The following is a 20,807-nucleotide window of genomic DNA, read 5'->3' on the forward strand; positions in this document are numbered from 1 at the left end:
ATATGTGTGTGTGTGTGTGTGTGTGTGTGTGTGTGTGTGTGTGTGTGTGTAGATAGCTGTGTATATAAAAATGATGAAATGATGTGGTAGCTATTCCATTGGTGTATGATATAAAGCCAGTATATATATATATATATATATATATATATATATATCCATGCATGTGATGGTGTATTGAGTACCTGGATCTCCCTGTTGCTTCTACAGTACTCAGCTGCATGTGCCATGCTATGGATGTTGTGCCTCAGTAATAGCAGCAGACATTGATTTCTACAGGCTGTGTGTACATGTATGAAGATGGGCATCTAGATAAGAGTGAGACAGCTGGCATCCTGGGCACATACTGCTCTTATTACACGGGCCTCCATATAGAGACCCCTATAGCTCCTCTATAATATTTTCACTATTGCCCCATGAATGATATACGCATTGCACACAGCCTTCCTACATTATAGCTGCATTGTGTAACTTTCCATCCATGTAGAAGTTCCTCACGGGCTACTGTATCTTAATATATATATTAGTAGGATGATTAATAATCTTCATTGTGGAAATGTCTATTATATTATAGTTCTTTTCTAGACTCCTTAGCTTCTAACCATCAACAATCTTATGATTCTTATTAATTCTCAGACAGCCAAATTGGTTTTGGAGCTCAAAAGTTGTGGTGATTTTGGTTTTAGATATTGAGGCTGGATTCACACCTGCAGTATTTGGTGCGGTTTCCTTCGCAGTTTTTTTTAAACCAAAGCTAGGAGTGGATCCAAATTGGAGGAAAAGTGTAAGACTTGGTTTCCACGCAGCGTAAACACTGCAGAATTTCCGCAACGGAATTCTGTGCGGAAATTCGACAGCAGCAAAGTTAATGGGATTTCTACTGAGCTCAGCCACTAAAGTAGGTGGATGTTTGTTCAGCGTTTGCACAGTGGAAATGTAGTAAAAACTACGGATTTCTGTGACTGATTTACCTGCGTTTTTTTTACATTCCGTTGCGCATTTTCTGTTGCAGAAAATCGTCAGCGTCTCCTGCCTGTGAGAACATATCTTAAGGCTAAATGCACATGTTGCGGAATTTGATACGGCAAAACCCGCTTCAGAACTGCAGGTAATTCCGCAGGTAAAATCCGCACTTAATAGTGCGTTTTTATATTTTGATCCGGAAATAGGTGCGGTTTTATGCTACAGGTTTTTGTGCGTTTTTTCTAAACTTGTCAGATACAATTCTGCGGCGGAAACGCAAGATAAATTGACATGCTTCAGATTTTGAAATTCGAACCGCAGGTCAATTTACGCTCAGAAAAATTCTACAATGTGTAGATGAGATTACTTGAAGCCTCATTTACTTTGCTGGTTCTGTATCACGTTGCGGATTTGCAGCAGAAATATATGGGCGGCAAATCCGCACGTAATATGTAACGTGTGCAGGGGGCCTAGAGGAGTTTGGCCCATGTTTGAATCCAAAGTAAAGGCGTTTTCAGGGCATATTCTGTGGTTAAAAATTTGTCCTTTGGACCCAGTCCGCAAAACCCTCCGACCACATGTTAAAGAGAACCTTTCCCCTGCCCATACATGTGCAGCATGTAATAGGCAGGGCTGTACAACCCTGTCTCACTATAGAAAAAAACTTTCCTATCTTTCTCTACAATATTTAGATATTGGTGCCGTTATATTTGGTGCCCGATATTTAAATAATCCCCTGAACTGTCAATGGGGCGTGTAATTGGCAAGGGGGCGTGGAACATCACTGTGACACTGTCCAATCAGCTATGGACAGTGTCCTAGCAAGAGCTGGAGAGAGGAGAGCGTGGGCACGCGCACACGCGCAGCACCGACGCCAACACGGAACAGAAGAAGAAGAAGAATAATGTCAATTCTTCTTCTGTTCGATGGCGGCGGGAGTATCTTCGGCAGCGGCATCGGAGCTGTGCGCGCATGCATGCGTACGGGTGCGCGTACGCACTCACTCTTCAGCTCTCGGCAGACAAGGACAAGACTGTGTGATCTCTCAGTCTTGTTCAGCTTGTCTGCCGAGAGCTGAAGTGACATCCCGCGCACGCATGCTTGCACAGCTCCGAGCTGCGCTTGCGCACGCTCCCCTCTCCCCAGCTCTTGCTGTGACACTGACCATAGCTGATTGGACAGTGTCACAGCAATGTTACACGCCCCCTTGTCAATTACACGCCCCATTGATAGTTCAGGGGGTTATTTAAATATTGGATGCCAAATATAAAGGAACCGATATCTAAATAATGGAAGAAGATAGGAAAAAATTTGCCCCAGGGTTTGTACAGTCCTGCCTATTCATGCTGCACTCAGGTGCACGTGTGAAAGGTTCTCTTCAAAATGGAGCATTCTGTTTCCGCGGGGCGTTTTTTACGTGGACGGTTTTCAAAACGGCCGCGTAAAAAAAACAGCTGCGAAAAAGAAGTGCATGTCACTTCTTCAGCTGTTTTTGGAGCCGTTTTTCATAGACTCTATAGAAAACCAGCTCCAACAACGGCCTTTACAAACGCAGCGAAAAACGCCACTGATTACCGTCTGAAAATCAGGAGCTATTTTCCCTTGAAAACAGTTCCGTATTTTGAGACGTTTTTTATTTTGTGTGTGCACATACCCTAATAGGGATAAAAGTGTGATTCAGCAGCTGGGGGGCGGGGGGTAGGCAGCAGGAATATATGAATATGACTCACACTTGCAGCGCCGGATGCACGCCGCAAGTGTAACTACTAAATACTCCTAAACTTCTTAACATTACCTAATAAGTGACAGACCTCTGAACTCAGCGTGTTTGTCACTTCTTTATGCTGCTCTCAAATAGGGCAGCATAAATACATGACGGATCCGCTTTAAAAAAAATAAAAGGACTAATACAAAGTATATTGACTGTTTTTTTCCTGTTCAATATGTGCTTTGCCTGTAATTGTATAGCATGAAGTACATAGGGAAAAATTAGTGTTGGATGTTTTCTGCCATTTGTTACATGCCATTTGGGTGAGATTACCATGTAAAGGATTGTACTTTGCATGTTTCCTCTCTCCTCTGAGAGACATTGTCTTTATTTACAGCTGCCTGCATGCCCCCTCTATTACAAGGTTTAAGGTAGTGCTGTAATTACTCACTGTCAGCTCCTGAGACACAGCTTTGCTGCTATACTCTTCACTATCTGCTGCCTAGCATGTGAAACACACCCTCTCCAGAAACAGGGAGGGAAGAAAGGAAGCAGTAAAGATAAGAGGCATGTGATGTGTGACTTCCGGTACTGCATGGAGAGGGTATTGCATGTAAGGGACGTCACACAAGCGGGAGATAAATACTAGGAGCATATTCATGTGCCTGCATGTGAGGCTGGCAACAGAGGCATTTCAGCTACAGACAGTACATTAGTAAGAGATAGATCTTATTACATTTAAACAATCTGCATACAATTTTTAAAGAACGGAAAATCCCTTTAAGGCTGATGTCTTGCTCTACCTTATGTCTTGCTCTATCTTTTCTTTCCCTATCGGTCTTGATGGTTATAGTGAATGATTTGCCATAGGGGTTGCAAATGCACAACTTAGGCACACAAAAGCAATTGCACCATAAAAAACTTGTGACGTCATGCTAACTGCCTAATGATGTAATCTCACTCAATGTAGTGAATGCAAATTAAACTTCACTTTTACATTTAGATTGTATACAGTGTCATTTATATAATATACAGTGCATGTAACGTTATAGGCAGTTAGGTGAAGCGGAATGGTATAGCTTTCACACTGGGGCCCAGGAGCCTCAAGGTAATGTCGCTGATTAGATTTCTTGCTTTTTTTTATGCCAGTACATATATCGCCCCATAACAAATCAAAATGAGGTTCCCTTTACACCCCATTACAAAGGACATCATGGTCCAGGGCTTATAAAGAAAGAAAAGGAAAAGAAAGGAACATGGTTCTTGGACGGATTCATTCTTTCACTTGTTTGCTGTGGTCATGTACATGTTGAGATCTCTCGTTGGTAAAGGGAGTGCGACAACATCATCTGGGGTTCCCTTATCCAGTCCATGGCAGAGTAGGGGCTACCTCTGTGGAATGTGCACCCTTTTGTATACCCTTTCACTTTGTGCTAGACTAGAGGCTATAAGACTTGAAACTACCAGATTTGAGATCAATATGACCAAAAACTGTAAGTACTGTATTATAGATCAGTGTTGTACGAACCATCTGTTGGCTTATACTGTACTTATGCGCCTCATACAGAATTTGTGAGAAAAACATTTTACATCAGCTGCCTTATTATTGAGGTATTCTCACCTAGAAGCAATACCTCCATAATCAAGTGCAGTAAAGCAAGCACCATATGGCAGCATATGGAGTGTCTGTCTACAGGTCCATAATGCTGTGCGCATGAATGAGTCATACTTACTGAGAATATGGACCACCGCATATGTGGAGTATACATAGCCCAGAGAACAGAATAAGAATTCAGTCATGAATACAATTAAGATGATGCTTAATCCCAAATTCCTTATTTGCATCACTGCCATATGCCAACATCAAAGTTTAAATATTTTTACCACTGCTGTCATCTGTGTTGTTTTTTTTTATAATAAGATGGAAATGGATGACCTCAGAGAGGAGTAGGGTAAAAAGTGACCTAAATGAGCACTATTTACTTTTATAAATGAACAAGAAAAATATTATTAACGATACAGGTTTTAATTGTAGTAAATATGTATCGTACAGAAGGGATGGCAAATGCCCTCAGAATAATGAATATAATTTTTTTTTAAAAACACGTTAATTATTGACAAAGTTGAGCATTTTAAGTGTTATGCAAATTTGTTCTTAACCCTTTCAGGACCAAGGGTCATCGATACCTCAATGACCAGCCCCATTTTTTCAAATCTGACATGTGTGATTTTATGTGGTAATAACGCTGGAATGCTTTTGCCTATCCAAGCGATTCAGAGATTGTTTTCTCGTGACATATTGTACTTTATGTTAGTGGAAAAATTTGGTCAATAAATTCATAGCTTATTTGTGAAAAACACCAAAATGTAAAGAAAATGTGCAAAAATTATAATTTTTCTAATTTTAAATGTAATCTACTTGTAAAACAGATCGTAATACCACACAAAATTGTTTCTAATTAACATCCCCATATGTCTACTTTATATTTGCATTGTTTTTTGAACATAATTTTATTTTTCTAGGACGTTACAAGGCTTAGAACTTTAGCAGCAATTTCTCACATTTTCAAGAAAATTTCAAAAGGCTATTTTGTCAAGGACCAGTTCAGTTTTGAAGTGGCTTTGAGGGCCTTAGATAGACCCCATAAATTACCCCATTTTAAAAACTGCACTCCTCAAAGTATTCAAAACAGCATTCAGAAAGTTTATTAACCCTTTAGGTGTTTCACAGGAATTAAAGCAAATGTAATTTTTTTTGCCGAAATTAATTTGTAATACATTTTTTCCTGTAACACAGAAGGTTTTACCAGAGAAACGCAACTCAATATTTATTGCCCAGATTCTGCAGTTTTTAGAAATATCCCACATGTGGCTCTAGTATGATAATGGACTGAAACGCAGGCCTCACAAGCAAAGGAGCACGTAGAGGATTTTGGGGTTTCCTTTTCTGTAGAATATATTTTAGGCACCATGTCAGGTTTGAAGAGGTCTTGTGGTGCCAAAACAGTGGAATCTCCCCAAAAGTGGTTTTGGAAACTACACACCTCAAGGAATTTATCTAGGGGTATAGTTAGCATCTTGACCAGACAGGTCTTTTGCTTTATTTATTGGAATATGTCTGTGAAAATGAAAATATTAAAAAAATATTAAAAAATGGCATTTTTACAAGGAATAAATAATAAAAAGCACCCCAAAACTTGTAAAGCTATTTCTCACGATTACGGAAATATCCCATATGTGGTAATAAACTGCTGTTTGGACCCACGGCAGAGCTCAGAAGGGAAGGAGCGCCATTTGGCTTTGGAGCACAGATTTTGCTTGGTAATAGTTCTGTTTGGGGTTTTGATGGTATTTCAGTTTATAATGTGGTGGCATATGTAATCTGGGCATAATAAGAGGGTATAATAATGTGGTAAATAAATAATAATTCATAGATGTGTTGCCGGTGTCGCACTGATAAATGGTGCCCAATCTTATCCGCTTTTGGACACTGCACAATTTCTGTCGCTATATTCTGAGCGCCAGAACTTTTTTTTATTTTTTCTCCACCGGAGCCGTGCGAGGTCTTATTTGTTACGTTACAATCTGTAGTTTTCATTGGTACCATTTTAGGGTACATGTGATTTTTTGATCACTTTTTATTCGATTTTTTGGCAAGCAAAGTGACAAAAAAAAACATACATTTTGACAATCTTTTTTGTCCTTTTTTTTACAGTAATCACTGTGTGCTATAAATGACATTTTACTTTATTCTGCAGGTCGGTACGATTACGGCGAAACCATATGTATATAGTTTTTTTATGTTTTGTAGCGTTTGCACAATAAAATCACTTTTCTATAAAATATTCTAAGAGCCATAATTTTTTTATTTTTCAGTCAAAAAAGCTGTGTAAGGGCTTCTTTTTTGCGGGACGGGTTGTAGTTTTGATTGGTATTATTTTGGGGTACATGCAAATTTTTGATCACTTTTTATTCTATATTTTGGGAGGGGTGATGACCAAAAAAATAGTGATGCTAGTATTGTTTTTTAATTATTTTTTTGCGGTGTTACCCGTGCGGGAAAAATAACATTATAGTTTTATAGTTGGGGTCGTTACGAATGCTGTGATACCAAATATGTGTACTTTTTTAACGGTTTTTTTTTTTTTCCTATTATAAAAGACTTATTATAGGAAAAAAAGCATTTTAATGTTTTTGTAGCTTATAACTTATTTTTACACTTTTATAAAACATTTTTTATTACTTTTTTTTTAACTTGTTCTACTTGAAGACCTGCAGCACTGATGGCTGCTATAATACATTACACTACTTAGGTAGTGTAACGTATTATAAACTGCCAGTGTGACGCTGACAGTCACACTGACAGGAAGCCTATTAGGACCAGCTGGTCCTCATAGGCTTCCGTTTTGCCATGCAACTGACGGCAGCATCCGCAATCGGTCCTCGGGAAAGTTTGTTGTAGCAACAAACTTTCCCTGCGATCACATGATCGGGACCTGAACCAATCAGGTCCCGGTCATGTCTCCGGAACCAGAGGCAGGGGTGAACAACGCGATCCGGGTGTCAGCACTACTCTGAGACACCCGGATCGCGCTTTTAACACCCACTGTGAATTTACGTCGGCGCTGCACAGATCCCAGCATGCGCCGACGTGAATTTACTGCAGCCGAACCAATCAGAGCACAGGTTGCTGGGGAGCCGCAGACACTGACCCAGCCGGCGTCCGAGCGCTTTTCACAGCGCTATGCCGGCTGGAACATCTGGACATACACGTCCTGGCAGCACGGGGTATGTGCGAAAAGGACGTCTATGTACAGATTGTCGGCATGAAAGGGTTAATGACCAAGTGAGCGTTTTTTTACTTTTCACCAAGTGGGCGTAGTAAAGAGAAGTGTATGACGCTGACCAATCACTGTCATATACTTCTCTTTATTCATGTTCAGCTGTACTCACAGCACAGAGTGATCTCGCAAACTTACTCCCACATTAACTTTACCAGAGTGTCGGGAGAATGAAAAGACATTGCCTCCAGCCAGGAGGCACAGGGAATTCCGGCCGAAAAACCGTACCAAATTGTGGTGCAGTTTTTCAACCGGAATGTCTGAGGTGGAAAACTGAACCTAAAATAAAAATGAATACTTACGTGGCCATGGCGACGGGTCCCTCCGCTGTCCTGCAAGTCGGCCTCCTGGGATGATGTTTCATCCCATGTGACTGCTGCAGCCCGTGAAGAATTATGGGTAAGTGTAAGAGTTTAATTTTTTTCTGAGTTGCATTTTTTGCGGCTGAATCGCTGCTTTCCCCCCCCCCCAAAAACCGCAACTTCTGCTATTTGTTGCGGGTTTTACCTCCCCATTGCATACAATTGACATGCTGCATATTAAAAAAAGAACACTTCGTAGACCAATTTCTGACCCATTTTTCCGCTCAATGTTTACACAGCATGTGGATGAGATTTCTTCGAATCTCATGTACTTTGCCGCTACTGTATTATGCTGCGGATTTTCCGCAACAAATTCCATTCAGAAAGTCTGCAGTATTTATGCTACATTGATAGTAGTATGGGTCGTATTGAAGAAATCAGGGGATACCACCTTTATAGGCTAGGGTGGTATAACGCACGTCGCTACTGAACTCTGGAGCACTGGAAATGTGTTTGGAGTGATTTATAAGGTTTTACTTTATGCCCGGAGAACGCTACCTACCAGAATTCATAGTGCTGTATCTTGCACTGAAACTCAAATCGTCAGGTCAGTGGAACAAGCAGCTTCGGTGACAGTGGGGCAGGATCCACCTGTTATCGGTCACATCTAAGAAAAGTTAGATGGAATCGATAACAGCTGGACCCGCTGACCTGACAGATTTGGGTTTGAGAGCATAGCATTTAATGCTACAGCATACAAAGACATTTTAAAGAATTGTATGCCTCCAGCTTTTTGGCAACAGTTTGGGGACGGCCCTTTCCTGTTAGAGCATGAATGTGCTGCAGTGCACAAAGCGAGTTCTATAAAGACATGGTTTTACAACTTTGGTGTGAAGTAAACTTGGGTGGCACAGTGCCCCGACCTCGAACCCATCGAACACCTTCAGGAAGAATTGGAACGCCGATTGCGAGCCAGACCTTCTCATCCAACATCAGTGCCTGAACTTATGAATGCTCTTTTGGCTGAATCTTGGAAGCACTGAAAAATCTTGTGGAATGCCTGTCAGAATAGTGGAGGCTGTTATAACTGTTAGGCTGGGTTCACACGACCATGTTACGTCCGTAATGTACGGAACGTATTTCGGCCGGAAGACCCGGACCGAACACAGTGCAGGGAGCCTGGCTTCTAGCATCATAGTGATGTACGATGCTAGGAGTCCCTGCCTCGCTGCAGGACAACTGTCCCGTACTGTAATCATGATTACAGTACGGGACAGTAGTTCCACGCAGAGGCAGGGACTCCTAGCATCGTACATCACTATGATGCTAGGAGTCCGGCTCCCTGCACTGTGTTTGGTCCGGGTCTTCCGGCCGAATTACGTTCCGTACATTACGGACGTAACATGGTCGTGTGAACCCAGCCTAAGGGTATGTGCACACGCTAGCTGGCTTTTACGGCTGAAATGACAGAGAAAACAGCTGCCTCGTTTCAGCCGTAATTCCTCCTCCTCGCATTTTGCAAGGCTTGTCTGACAGCCGTAAATTTTGAGCTGTGCTTCATTGAGTTCAATGAAGTACGGCTCAAATTACACCTGAAAGAAGTGTCCTGCACTTCTTTTGACGAGGCTGTATTTTTACGCGTCGTCGTTTGACAGCTGTCAAATTACGACGCGTAAATGACAGGTCGTCTGCACAGTACGTCGGCAAACCCATTCAAATGAATGGGCAGATGTTTGCCGACGTATTGTAGCCCTATTTTCAGACGTAAAACGAGGCATAATACGCCTCGTTTACGTCAGAAAATAGGTCGTGTGAACCCAGCCTAAAAATGGGTCCATATTGACACCCATGGTTTTGGAATGGGATGTTCAACAAGTTCATATAGAAGTAATGGCCAGGTTTCCACAAACTTTTGGCCAATAAAGTTTATAGATCACTGCTGAATTAGCCATGCAGGCTAAACATGTTCCATTTTAAAATTGTGTGCAGGTGGTTGAAGATCTATTACTTACTAATTAGTACTGTCTGTAGCTATATTGTCTCTGTAAGGCAGTCTCACATGAGCATGCTCCTGGTTAGGGCTGGGCAATTAGCCAAAAAAAATAAACCGAAATTTACCCAGATAATCAACGTCATCTTGCACATTTAGTTTTTTTCCTTAATTTTCCCTGTTTTAACTGTATCTGTGTCCTCCAATCCAATGGTAGAGCAGGGAGCCATTACCTCCCTGCTCTACCATTCATTATGTAACGCCGGAAGCTCATGGCTCGGCACAGATAGGAGCAATGACGTCACTGCCTCGCACCTGTCTGTGCTGAGCTGTGTGCTGTGATCTCCTCCACTCGTCTTTGGAACGGGGTTAGGTGAGTGTGTATTTATTTATTTTTTTAAGGCGCTATTGGGGCTGTGTGGGGCAGCTATAGGGCATTAAACAATATGGGGCAGCTATGGGGCATTATACTGCATAGGGCAGCTATGTGGGCATTATACTGCATAGGGGTAGCTATGGGACTATTATACTGCGTGGGGCAGCTATGGGGTACATTATACTGTGTGGGGGCAGCTCTGGGGCATTATATTGTGTGGAGGCGGCTATGGGGCATTATACTGCGTGGGGGCAGCTGTGGGGCATTATACTTTGTGGGGACAGCTATGGAAGTATTATACTGTGTGGGTAGCAGCTAAGGGGGCATTATACTGTGTAGGGGGGCCGCGATGGGGTCTATACTGCATGGGGGTATTATACTGTGTGGGGTCAGTGACAGTAGTATACAGCTAGCTCAGGAGATATATATATTTAATGGCGTGGCATGCAAATAAGTGACGTAGCCTAAATAATTATTAGTTTATCATAATCAAGGTTACATGTCCAATTAATCGTGATTTTGATTTACAGTGCATTTGGAAAGTCTTCAGACCCTTTCACTTTTTTCACATTTTGTTATGTTGAGGTTTGTGCTAAAATAAAAATAAAATTCTAAATTTTTCCCTATCTTTCTGCACTCAATACCAGATCCTCTGGTATGACACTTGAAATTTAGCTCTGGGGGTCTCCCATTTCTCTAGATCATCTTTGAAATGTTTCTACACCTTGATTGGAGTCCACCTGTGGTAAATTTATTTGATTGGACATGATTTGGAAAGACACACCCCTGTCTGTATAAGGTCTCACAGCTGACAATGCATATCAGAAATCAAGCCATGAGGAGAAAAGAACTGGACAGAATTGTGTGGAAGCACAGATCTGGGGAAGGGTACAAAAACATTTCTGTTGCAATGAAAGTTACCAAGACCACAGTGGCCTTCATAATTCTTAAATGGAAGAAGTTTAGAACAACCAGGACCCCTTCTAGAGCTGGCCGCCCCACCAAACGAAGTAATAGGGGAAGAACAGCCTTGGTAAGATAGGTGACCAAGAACCCAATGGGCACTCTGGCATGAGCTCCAAAGATCCTGTGTGCAGATGGGAGAAACTTCCAGAAGGTCAACCTTCACTGCAGCACTCCACCAATCTTCGATTTATGGCAGAGTGGCCAGAAAGAAGCCTCTCCTCAGCAAGGCCTCATGCCATGCACACGACCGTAGCCATGTGCAGGGCCGTGATTTTCGGGTTGGCCGGCGGTGGAATGTCACCGGCGAGCCGCCCACAAATCGCGGCCCGTGCACATGGCCGCGTCCATTATTTTCAATGAGCCTGGACCATAGAACATGGTCGTAGTAAGACATGTCCGTTCTTTCTGCGGTCCAGGCTCCTGCGCCATGCATGGACCGTGGAAACCACGGTCGTGTGCATGGGCCGATAAAAATGAATGGGTCCGCAATTCTCCCGTGGATTTTCGGGGGAATTGCGGCCGCAAAAGCACGTTCGTGTGCATGGGGCCTAAAAGACACACACAAGCCTGCCTGGAGTTTACAAAAAAGCACCTTAAAGCACTCCCAGGCTGTGAGAAAGAAGATTCTGTGGTCTGATGAAACCATGATAGAACTAAGAAAAAAAGTTCAAAGTGTCATGTCTGGAGGAAACCAGGTACTGCTCATCACCTGCCCAATACCATCCCTACAGTGTAGCATGGTGGTGGCAGCATCATGCTGTAGGGGTCTTGTTCAGCAGCTGGACAAGGAGACTGGTCAGAATTGATGGAAAGTTGAATGGTGCAAATTACAGTGTGTCATGCAGGGCCGGCCTTAGAGGTGTGCGACCTGTGCCTTTGCACAGGGCGCATTACTCCAGAAGGGGGCGCTGCGCTGGCTCCCTTTCTCTGCTTGTTTCAGAAGCACCCGGGCCCGGCGACTCAGCAGCCGCCTTTCCGCCCAGGCGCTTCTTCACTTAGTGGCGTCGCTATCACTGTAGCAGCCATAGTGGCTGCTAGCGCCAACATCGGGCATGACGGCGCCTGTGCCGCTCGTCGGAACGGACCCCCATGGCCAGCGCCGCCGCTAGCAGCCGCTGCTGCAGCGGTAGCGATGCCACTATAGCAGGGCAGGGAGGTATCTCCCTGCTCTGATATCTACTAGCGCCACTGTAGATTCCTAAAGTAGCGTAATCCCCGTGTGGCCAGGGATCCCGCTCCTGGAGCACTCCGCTTGATGTCTCTGTCCATATATGGACAGTGATATCAGGGGCAACTCCTGAAACGGAATCCCCGTCCACAGCGTTGCCAACTCTGTGACCCGGGATACCACTCCAGACATCAAGCGGAGCAATCCAGGAGCTGAATCCCTGGCCACGGGAATTCCGCTCCTTTAGGGAGCTACAGTGGCCCTATCTACAGGAAGTGGGCTGTGTGGCACTACCTACCAGAGGACTGTGTGGCACTACCTACCAGGGGGCTGTGTGGTGCTACCTACCAGGGGGCTGTGTGGCGCTACCTACTAGGGGGCTGTGTGGCTCTACCTACCAGGGGCCTGTGTGACACTACCTACAGGGTGCTGTGTGGCACTACCTACAGGGTGCTGTGTGGCATTATCTACAAGGGGGCTGTGTGGCACTATCTACAGAGGGCTGTGTGGCGCTACCTAAAATGGGACTGTGTGGCACTACCTACAGGGGGCTGTGGGACACTACCTACAAGGGGCTGTGTGGCACTACCTACAGGGGGCTGTGTGGCACTACCTACAGGGGGCTGTGTGGCACTATTTACAGGGGCTGTGTGGCACTACCTACAAGGGGACTGTGTGGCACTACCTACAAGGGGGCTGTGTGGCACTACCTACAGGGGGCTGTGGGACACTACCTACAAGGGGCTGTGTGGCACTCCCTACAGGGGGCTGTGTTGCACTACCTACAGGGGGCTGTGTGGCACTATTTACAGTGGCTGTGTGGCACTACCTACAGGGGGCTGTGTGGCACTACCTACAAGGGGGCTGTGTGGCACTACAGGGAGAATCTGTGAGTGGCAGGTGATGGTCATTTTACTGCGAGTGGCGGGCTGATGGTCATTTTACTGTGAGTAGCGGGCTGATGGTCATTTTACTGTGAGTAGCGGGCTGATGGTCATTTTACTGTCAGTGGGTGGGCTGATTGTCTTCAAGTGGTTTACACCTCTGACCTCCAATTGAAATTAAGAGGAGGCAGAAAATACCTGTGGCGTCCGTTTGGCACTTCTTTGTCTGCGTCTTTTGCATTAGCTTCAACGGCTTAAAAACAACGCAAAAAAAAAAGGTCAAACAACGCTATCAATTCTAAATCTGCTTAGAAATTTCTGAAGGAATTATTGGGCATTAAGTGCAGAATTATGGGGAAAAACTTTTTTTGAAATTTCAGCACAAGGCCTCAACATAACAAAATGCGAAAAACTTGAAAGGGTCTGAAGACTTTCCAAATACATTGCAAAATGGAACATAAAATAGTGCCCTCCAATACCCATATAATACTACTATACTTTGATCAATAATAGTTTTACTAGGCACCCAAAATAAAGTAACAATTTGCCAATATAACAAAACATAAATAATATTGCCATACAGCGGTTATGTAATACTGTATCCATATGTAAAGGATCTGCCAGGCACAACTTCTGTGTATACGCCCATAGGTAATCAGTCTGCACCTGAGTCTATGTCTCTGAGACTGACTCCATCTTCCACCACTCCGGATGGAAGGCTTAGGAGTGGGAGAGCCTATCGCAGCCTGGCCAGACGGAGCTAGCTCCCGCCCTCTGTCTATTTATACCTGCCTTTCCTGTTCCTCCTTTGCTTGTGATTCTTCTCGTGTGGTTTCCTGGCCCAGCTACAGCTTCTAACTATTTGATCCTGCTCCATACTGACCCTGGCTTACTGACTACTCTCCTGCTCTGTGTTTGGTACCTCGTTCTCTCCTGGTTTGACTCGGCTCGTTCACCACTCTTGTTGCTCACGGTGTTTCTGTGGGCAACTGCCCCTTTTCCCTTAGCTTTGTGTACCCTTGTCCGTTTGTCTCATGCACTTACTGAGCGTAGGGACCGCCGCCCAGTTGTACCCCGTCGCCTAGGGCGGGTCGTTGCAAGTAGGCAGGGACAGAGTGGCGGGTAGATTAGGGCTCACTTGTCCGTTTCCCTACCCCCATCATTACATAATCACAAGCCCATATACCTAGTCTACCCTGGTCCCTGACACTACTATGGACCCCCGTGAGACCCTGGCCCAGCAAATGCAGGGTCTCTCCCTACAGGTCCAGGCCCTGGCTCAGAGGGTCAACCAGCCTGACGCTGCCATGGTAGTACCCCTCACCTCACCTCTTGAACCCCACCTCAAGTTGCCTGACCGGTTCTCAGGGGACCGGAGGACTTTTCTCTCCTTTCGGGAGAGTTGTAAGCTCTACTTTCGCTTAAAGCCCCACTCCTCAGGTTCTAGGAGCCAGCAGGTGGGTATAATTATGTCCCGGCTCCAGGAAGGGCCCCAAGAATGGGCCTTCTCCCTGGCTCCTGACGCCCCTGAACTTTCCTCCGTTGACCGTTTCTTTTCTGCTCTCGGACTCATTTATGACGAGACTGACAGGACTGCCTTTGCCGAGAGTCAGTTGGTGACCTTACGTCAGGGTAAGAGACCTGTGGAGGAGTATTGCTCTGACTTTAGGAAGTGGTTCATAGCTTCTCGGTGGAATGACCCTGCCTTAAGGTGCCAGTTTAGGTTGGGTCTGTCGAACGCCCTGAAAGACCTGCTAGTTAGCTATCCCTGTTCTGACTCCTTAGACCAGGTTATGGCTTTAGCGGTACGACTTGACCGACGTCTCCGGGAACGACAACTTGAACGGTTTTGTGTTTTCTCCTCTGACTCCCCCATGATGCCTCCCGAGGTCCCGTTGCTTCGCTCTTCCACGGAAGACTCGGCGGTACCTATGCAACTCGGGGCCTCCGTGTCCCCCCGACAACGTAGAGAGTTCCGCAGGAAGAATGGTCTCTGCTTCTATTGTGGGGATGACAAACATCAAGTGAACACCTGTCCTAGGCGTAAGAATAAGCAGCCGGAAAACTTCCGCGCCTAAGTGATCATCGGGGAGGTCACTTGGGCGCACAGGTATTTCCCGTTAATATGAAACGTAATAAAATCTTGCTTCCCTTTCAGGTCTCTTTTGGTGGTAGGTCTGCTACCGGCAGTGCCTTCGTGGATTCAGGGTCTTCTGCTAATATCATGTCTGTGGAATTTGCTATGTCTCTAGCCATGCCTTTGATTGATTTGCCTAAACCTGTCCCGGTAGTGGGTATCGACTCCACTCCTCTTGCTAATGGTTATTTTACACAGCATACCCCGGTTTTCTAACTCCTTGTTGGCTCCATGCATTTGGAGCAGTGCTCTGTACTGTTGATGCAGGGATTATCGTCAGATTTGGTTTTAGGCCTTCCCTGGTTGCAGTTGCATAATCCCACTGTAATGACCGGGGGGTAGGGAAACGGACAAGTGAGCCCTAATCTACCCGCCACTCTGTCCCTGCCTACTTGCAACGACCCGCCCTAGGCGACGGGGTACAACTTGGCGGCGGTCCCTGCACTCAGTAAGTGCACGACAAACACGACAAACATACAAGGGAATACAAGCAAGGGAAAGGGGCAGTTGCCCACGGCAACACCGTGAGCAACCAGAGTGGTGAACGAGCCGAGTCAAGCCAGGAGTGTGCGAGGTACCAAACGAAGAGCAGAAGAGTAGTCAGTAAGCCAGGGTCTGTATGGAGCAGGAACAAGGTAGAAGGAGCTGTAGCTGGGCCAGGAAACCACACGAAAATGAATAACAAGCAAGGAGGAACAGGAAATGCAGGTATAAATAGACAGAGGGCGGGAGCTAGCTGAGTCTGGCCAGGCTGCGATAGGCTCTCCCACTCCTAAGCCTGCCAGCCTGAGTGGTGGAAGCTGGAGTCAGTCTCAGGGATGAAGATTCATGTGCTGACTGATTAATTAAGGGAGTTAACCCCGAAGCTGTGCCTGGCAGATCCTTTACAGTACCCCCCCCTTTTATGAGGGGCCACCGGACCCTTTCTAAGTGGACCTGGCTTACTGGGGAAACGCAGGTGGAACCTCCTGACCAATACCCCAGCGTGAACATCCCGGGCGGGTACCCAAGTCCTCTCCTCGGGCCCGTAACCTCTCCAATGGACCAGGTACTGGAGGGAGCCTTGGACCATCTTGCTGTCCACAATCCTGGCCACCTCGAATTCCACCCCCTCAGGGGTGAGGATGGGAACAGGAGGTCTCCTCGAGGGAGCCAAGGACGGGGAGTAGCGTTTAAGGAGGGAGGCATGAAACACGTCGTGTATACGAAAAGATGGGGGTAACTCCAGCCGGAAGGAGACAGGATTGAGGACCTCAATGACCTTATACGGCCCAATAAACCGGGGAGCAAACTTCTTGGACGGAACCTTGAGACGCAAGTTCCTAGACGACAACCACACCAGATCCCCGACCATAAACAGGGGGTTAGCGGAACGTTTTTTATCAGCCTGAGTTTTTTGTACGCTCTGGGACGCCTCTAGGTTCTTCTGAACCTGGGCCCAGACTGTGCACAGTTCCCGATGAACGACCTCTACCTCGGGATTGTTGGAACTACCAGGTGAAACGGAGGAGAACCGTGGATTAAACCCAAAATTACAGAAAAAGGGAGAGACCCCTGACGAGTTACTGACCCGGTTATTAAGGGAAAATTCGGCGAGGGGAATGAATGAGACCCAATCATATTGACAGTCAGAGACAAAACACCTTAAGTATTGTTCTAGAGATTGATTAGTCCTCTATGTTTGACCATTGGTTTCAGGATGGAAGGCAGAGGAGAAGGACAGATCAATCCCCAACTTCATACAGAAGGCTCTCCAAAACAATGAAACAAATTGTACCCCTCTGTCCGAAACAATATTGACAGGGACCCCATGGAGACGCAGGATGTGCTTGACAAACAAGGTAGCCAACGTCTTGGCGTTGGGTAGTTTCTTGAGGGGCACAAAGTGGCACATCTTACTGAAGCGGTCTACCACCACCCACACCACCGACTTGCCTTGGGATGGAGGCAAATCGGTGATAAAATCCATGGAGATATGTGTCCAAGGTCTCTGGGGAATGGGCAACGAACGCAGTAAGCCCGCTGGTCGGGACCTGGGAGTCTTGGACCTAGCACAAACCTCACAAGCGGCGACGTAGGCCTTAACGTCTTTAGGCAACCCAGGCCACCAATAATTTCTGGTAATGAGGTGTTTGGTACCCAGGATGCCTGGATGACCAGATAGTGCGGAGTCATGATTTTCCCTAAGTACCCTTAGCCGGAATTGCAGGGGAACAAACAGCTTGTTCTCAGGAAGGTTCCCGGGAGCTGAACCTTGAGCAGCAGCAATTTCAGAGACTAAATCAGAATCGATCGAGGAAATGATTATACCTGGAGGCAAAATACAAGCAGGATCTTCCTCCGAAGGAGGGCTGGCCATGAAGCTACGCGACAGTGCATCAGCCTTAATATTTTTAGACCCAGCCCTATAGGTAACCAAAAAATTGAATCTGGTAAAAAATAACGCCCATTGAGCTTGTCTCGGGTTTAGCCTCCGGGCAGATTCTAGGAAAACCAGATTCTTGTGGTCGGTAAGGACCGTTACCTGGTGTCTAGCCCCCTACAGGAAGTGGCGCCACTCTTCAAATGCCCATTTAATGGCTAAGAGTTCGCGGTTGCCAATATCATAGTTACTCTCAGTTGGCGAAAACTTCCTGGAGAAGTAGGCACAGGGGCGGAGATGGGTGAGGGACCTGGTACCCTGGGACAAGACAGCCCCCACTCCCACCTCAGATGCGTCAACTTCCACGATAAATGGCTCCATTTGGTTGGGCTGAACCAGCACCGGGGCCGAGATAAAGCACTTCTTAAGGACCTCAAAAGCCTGGACAGCCTCAGGAGGCCAGTGGAGGAGATCAGCACCTTTGCGAGTGAGGTCCGTAAGAGGCTTAGCGATGACCGAGAAGTTAGCAATAAATCTCCTGTAATAATTAGCGAACCCCAAAAAACACTGTAACGCCTTCAGGGAGGCAGGTTGGACCCATTCCGCCACAGCCTGAACCTTGGCGGGGTCCATGCGGAATTCATGAGGAGTGAGGATTTGACCCAAAAATGGTATCTCCTGTACCCCAAACACACATTTTTCGGTTTTGGCAAACAGTTTGTTTTCCCGAAGGACCTGGAGCACCTTCCTGACATGCTCAATGTGGGAGGACCAGTCCTTGGAAAACACCAGTATGTCATCAAGGTACACTACAAGAAATATCCCCAGGTAATTTCTCAAAATCTCATTTATGAAATTCTGGAAGACCGCAGGGGCATTACACAACCCAAAGGGCATGACGAGGTATTCGAAATGGCCTTCGGGCGTGTTAAACGCAGTCTTCCACTCATCCCCCTCTTTGATGCGAATAAGGTTATACGCCCCCCGTAGATCAAACTTAGAGAACCATTGGGCCCCCTGAACCTGATTAAAGAGATCAGGAATCAAAGGAAGGGGATACTGGTTCCTTACAGTGACCTTATTCAAGTTACGGTAGTCAATGCATGGCCTAAGACCACCATCCTTCTTCCCTACGAAGAAGAAGCCAGCACCTACCGGAGAAGTAGAGGGGCGAATGTAACCCTTGGCCAGGCATTCCTGGATATACTCTCTCATGGCTTCACGTTCGGGACAAGAGAGATTAAATATCCTACCCTTAGGGAGCTTAGCTCCTGGTACCAATTCGATATCTCTATGAGGAGGTAACACTTCGGAGGCCTCCTTAGAGAAAACATCAGCGAAGTCCTGAACAAACTTAGGTAGCGTGTTTACCTCCTCAGGGGGAGAAATAGAATTAACAGAAAAACTTGATGTCAAGCATTCATTACCCCATTTGATAAGCTCCCCAGTATTCCAGTCAAACGTGGGTGTAAAGGATCTGCCAGGCACAGCTTCGGGGTTAACTCCCTTAATTAATCAGTCAGCACCTGAATCTATTTATACCTGCATTTCCTGTTCCTCCTTGCTTGTTATTCTTTTTCGTGTGGTTTCCTGGCCCAGCTACAGCTCCTTCTACTTTGTTCCTGCTCCATACAGACCCTGGCTTACTGACTACTCTTCTGCTCTTCGTTTGGTACCTCGCACACTCCTGGCTTGACTCGGCTCGTTCACCACTCTGGTTGCTCACGGTGTTGCCGTGGGCAACTGCCCCTTTCCCTTGCTTGTATTCCCTTGTATGTTTGTCGTGTTTGTCGTGCACTTACTGAGTGCAGGGACCGCCGCCAGTTGTACCCCGTCGCCTAGGGCGGGTCGTTGCAAGTAGGCAGGGACAGAGTGGCGGGTAGATTAGGGCTCACTTGTCCGTTTCCCTACCCCCCGTTCATTACATAATAACAAGCCCATACCTAGTCTACCCTGGTCCCTGACACCACTATGGACCCCCATGAGACCCTGGCTCAGCAAATGCAGGGTCTCTCCCTACAGGTCCAGGCCCTGGCTCAGAGGGTCAACCAGCCTGATGCTACCTTGGTAGTTCCCCTCACCGCACCTCTTGAACCCCACCTCAAGTTGCCCGACCGGTTCTCAGGGGACCGGAGGGCTTTTCTCTCCTTTCGGGAGAGTTGTAGGCTTTACTTTCGTTTAAAGCCTCATTCCTCAGGTTCTGAGAGCCAGCGGGTGGGTATAATTATGTCCCGGCTCCAGGAAGGGCCCCAAGAGTGGGCCTTCTCCTTGGCTCCTGACGCCCCTGAACTTTCCTCCGTTGATTGTTTCTTTTCTGCTCTCGGACTTATTTATGACGAGACTGACAGGACTGTCTTTGCCGAGAGTCAGCTGGTGACCTTACGTCAGGGTAAGAGACCTGTTGAGGAGTATTGCTCTGACTTTAGGAAGTGGTGCGTAGCTTCTCGGTGGAATGACCCTGCCTTAAGGTGCCAGTTTAGGTTGGGTCTGTCGAATGCCCTGAAAGACCTGCTAGTTAGCTATCCCTCTTCTGACTCCCTAGACCAGGCTATGGCTTTAGCGGTACGACTTGACCGACGTCTCAGGGAACGACAACATGAACGTTTATGTGTTTTCTCCTCCGACTCCCCCATGATGCCTCCCGAAGTTCCGTTGCTTCGTTCCTCCAGGAAAGACTCAGAGATACCTATGCAACTCGGGGCCTCCGTGTCCCCCCAACAACGTAGGGAATTCCGCAGGAAGAATGGTCTCTGCTTCTACTGTGGGGATGACAAGCATCAAGTGAACAACTGTCCTAAGCGTAAGAATGCAGCCAGAGAACTTCCGCGCCTAAGTGATCATCGGGGAGGTCACTTGGGCGCACAGGTATTTCCAGTAAATAGGAAACGTACTAAGATCTTGCTTCCCTTTCAGGTCTCTTTTGGTGGTAGGTCTGCTACCGGCAGTGCCTTCGTGGATTCAGGGTCCTCTACTAATATTATGTCTGTGGAATTTGCTATGTCTCTTGCTATGCCTCTGATTGATTTGCCTAAACTTGTCCCGGTAGTGGGTATCGACTCCACTCCTCTTGCTAATGGTTATTTTACACAGCATACCCCTGTTTTTGAACTCCT

General features: G+C 46.3%; 1 protein-coding gene across 6 annotated transcripts in view; it reads left to right on the forward strand.

Moving 5' to 3' along the window:
- PRR7 (proline rich 7, synaptic) overlaps positions 1-20,807 on the forward strand; it is a 54,365-nt gene that overhangs the window by 1,228 nt on the left and 32,330 nt on the right. For 2 of the 6 annotated variants that reach the window (XM_075860019.1, XM_075860016.1), the window contains exon 2: positions 1,010-1,117. The exons of 3 other annotated variants lie outside the window; for them this stretch is intronic. The gene's annotated coding sequence lies outside the window, so the exon portion shown is untranslated. The remainder of the gene's footprint in view (positions 1-1,009; positions 1,118-20,807) is intronic. One more of the 6 variants, XM_075860018.1, reaches the window with a different exon arrangement.

This window comes from Rhinoderma darwinii, chromosome 3 (genome assembly GCF_050947455.1).
Source record: "Rhinoderma darwinii isolate aRhiDar2 chromosome 3, aRhiDar2.hap1, whole genome shotgun sequence".
NCBI classification, from domain to species: Eukaryota; Metazoa; Chordata; class Amphibia; order Anura; family Rhinodermatidae; genus Rhinoderma; species Rhinoderma darwinii.